Consider the following 3,735-nt stretch of genomic DNA (forward strand, 5'->3'; position numbering starts at 1 on the left):
AAAGTAATTCTAAGGAAACAGTGGAGTAGAAAGGCAATCTGAGAAATGGAAGCAAATTTTTTACAGAGCCTCTACAGCATAAAGAATTAACATCTAGAATATAGAAAGAACTCTTGCAACAACAACCAAAAAGCAACTAGCATGATTAAAAAATGGACAAAGGATTGAATGGACATAATCCAAGGAAGATATACAAATGGACAAGCATATGAGAGATGCTCAAAATCCCTATTCATTAGAGAAATACAAATCAAGCAGTGAGGTATCACCTCACACCCGTTCAGATCCCACCATTAAACAACAACAACAACAACAACAACAACAACAACAAAACCTACACATGTTGGAAAGCAAGACTAGAAATTGGAACCCTTATGCACCACTAGAGGAAATGCAAATGGCACAACCACTATGGAAAAGAGAATGGAGTTTCCTCAAAAATTTTTAAATCATATTTCATATGATCCAGCCCTCCCACTTGAGCGTATATAACCAAAAGAATTCAAAGTACTATCTTCAAAAGATATTTGCAAAAGCAGTTTCATAGCAGCATTATTCAGAAAACCATTAATAAATGAAAACAATAGAAATGTTCGTGAACAAATAAAGAAAATGTAGCATATACATGCACTAGAATAATACCCAGCTTTAAAAAAGAAACACATCTTGTCACTTTATACACATGCTTAAGATGTGATGATATTATGTTAAGTGAAATAAATGAGTCACAGAGAGCTACACTATGATTCATTTAAGTGACTAACCTAGTATCGAGAACCTCACGAAAAAGGAAGGATGAAACGATGGGCAGACGAAGGCAGGAAGGCAGGAAGGGAGGGAGGAAAGGATGGATGGATGGATGGATGGATGGATGGGTGGATGGAGAGGGAAGAAGGGAGGGAGGAAGGAGGGGAGAGAGAGAGAGAAAGAGAGAGAGAGAGCATGCCAGGAGCTTAGAAATGGAGACAAATGTCAAACTGGCTGCTTAAAAGGTATTGGGTCTCAGTTTTGCAAGATGAGAAAACTCCAGATTGACTTTACAATAATGTAAATACACTTAACACTTTAGTAAAAAAACGGTTAAGGGGCACCTGGGTGGCTCAGTCAGTTAAGCATCCGACTTCAACACATGTTATGATCTCACAATTCATGAGTTGGAGCCCCACTTCAGGTGAGCTTGAGCCCCACTTTGGGTGAGCACAAGCCCTGCTTCGGGTTAACCCTGTTTCTCTCTCTGCCTCACATGGGATTCTCTCTCTCTCCCTGTCTGTCTCTGCCTGTTGCTCACTTGTGCCCTCTCTCTCTCTCAAAAAAAAAAAAAAGATTAAAATGGTACATTTTATGGCATATATTTTTTGCCACAATTAAGAATAAATTATGACACCTAAAATTGATAGAGATATGAGTTTTTTAAGTTATTTTTATGAATTTGAAGGGGGCTTTTTTTAAAGTTTATTTTGAGAGAGAGAGCAGGGGAGGAAGGAGAGAAAGAGAGTCACAAGCAGTCTCTGCACAGTGTGGAGCCCAATGTTCGGCTCAAACCCATGAACCATGAGATCATGACCTGAGCCGACATCAAGAGTCAAACACTTAACTGACTGAGCCACCCGGGGGCCCCATAGATGTGAGTTTTAAAAAATTAATTTCAATTCAAAAAGGTGTTTCTCTCCCAAAGAGAATATGAATTCATTCCCAAATAGATGACAACACTAATTCTATTATGACAACTTACCCAGGATAAAACAGACAGGATAAAACAACCACTGACAACTAACCAAGAAAAAAAAAACAAATGTGGTAAGTCATGAACCAACAATGTATAGGTAGTATTTATACAAACAATACACGTATACTTTTTTTTTATTTTTTTTTTTTACATTTTATTTATTTTTGAGAAACAGAGTGAGACAAAGCATGAGCGGGGGAGGGGCAGAGAGAGAAGGAGACAGAATCTGAAGCAGGCTCCAGGCTTTGAGCAAGCAGTCAGCACAGAGCCTGAGGCGGGGCTTGAACCCACAAACTGTGAGATCATGACCTGAGCCGAAGTCGGACGCTCAACTGACTGAGCCACCCAGGCGCCCCAATACACGTATACTTTTATTGGCAATTGACATGTCTAACCCAAATCCTATTTGAATTAAACCCTACATGGTCTTCAAGTACTGGGTTGAATTGTTATCCAAAATTATAAAACATAGATTAAAAAACAAAAGCACAACTAATTAATGCTGTGGAAACCGTCATTAAACAGGAAGCTTTGTTACTAATTGCAAAACAAGAATAAGAGAAATGTTGGGGTGCCTGGGTGGCTCAGTCAGTTGAGTGTCCAACTTCGGCTCAGGTCATGATCTGGTGTTTGTGGGTTCGAGCCCAGTGACGGGCTCTGTGCTGACAGCTCAGAGCCTGGAGCCTGCTTTGGATTCTGTCTCCCTCTCTTTCTCTGCCCCTCCCCTGCTCACACTCTTCTCTATCTCTCAAAAATGAAAAAATGTTTAAAAAACTATTTTTTAAAGAAAAAGAGAAATGTTAAAAAATTCTGAATAAAACCTAGATATTCTAGCTTTCCAGCACCTGTCTCATACATAGCAGCTGCCAAGATGTTGATGCCGGAGAAGAACTGAATTGCCATTTATGAACTCCCTTTCAAGGAGGGAGTGATAGTGGCCAAGAAGGATGTCCACATGCCAGAACACCCCGAGCTGGCAGACAAGAACATGTCAAACTTCACATCATGAAGGCCATGCAGTCTCTCAAATCATGAGGCTACATAAAGGAACAGTTTGCCTGCAGACATTTCTACTGCTATCTTACCAATGAGGGTATCCAGGATCTCCACACTTACCTCCACTTGCCCCCTGAGATTATGCCTGCCACGCTGCCCCACAGAGGTCCTGAGACAGGGAGGCCATGGCCCAAAGGCCTGGAGGGAAAGTGACCTGCAAGTCTCACACAAGGGGAAGCTGACAGAGATACCAACAGATGAAACACTGTGCCCCCTGGTGCCAACAAGGAAGCTGGTGCCTGGGCTGCGTCAGCAACTGAATTCCAGTTTACAGGCAGATTTGGTTGTGGATGTGGTCAGCCACCTCATTAAAGCTGGAGATTGTTTTGTGTCAAATAAATCTACAGCCAGAAAAAAAATATTTTAAAAACAACACATAGATACTCTATTATAAAAGGATCCTTCTATATAACTCTCATTTTAAACTGAGACTGTGCACTCAAGAAAAGCAGCATTTGAAGAAGTAGCATGTGTTATATGACATAAATTGCTCAGAAAATCCATTGTAGTTGATCATAAAATGCTCTAATAAAAATCTTATGAAAGGGGCCAGCTGGCTGATTCAGTTGGTTAAGCATCTGGCTCTTGATTTTGGTTCAAGTGATGATCTCACCATTCCTGGGATGGAGCCCCATGCTGAGCTCTGTGCTGACAGCATGGAGTCTGCTTGGGATTCTCTCTCTCCCGCTCGCTCGCGCTCTCTCTCTCTCTCTCTCTCTGCCTCTTCTGCTTTCTCTGTCTCAAAATAAATACTTAAAAATTTTGTATGATAAATATTTAAATGACATCAGAGAATGTGTTATTAAGAGCTACTCCTATTTTTACACAGAATGGCAAAGCTGTTTATTCATTCCTTAGAAGCAACAACAATAACAAACATTTCTGAATAAAGAAACACCACGATTATTGCAAAATATGCTGAGAATCACAGCTGTATAAAATAAACATTTAGG

The 3,735-nt window shown here is 40.4% G+C and overlaps 1 pseudogene; it reads left to right on the forward strand.

The window, feature by feature from the left end:
* The first annotated feature begins 2,597 nt into the window (after positions 1-2,597).
* Positions 2,598-3,094, forward strand: LOC131500133 (small ribosomal subunit protein eS10-like; annotated as a pseudogene).
* The last annotated feature ends 641 nt before the right edge of the window (positions 3,095-3,735 follow it).

This window comes from Neofelis nebulosa, chromosome 17 (assembly GCF_028018385.1).
Source record: "Neofelis nebulosa isolate mNeoNeb1 chromosome 17, mNeoNeb1.pri, whole genome shotgun sequence".
Classification (NCBI taxonomy): domain Eukaryota; kingdom Metazoa; phylum Chordata; class Mammalia; order Carnivora; family Felidae; genus Neofelis; species Neofelis nebulosa.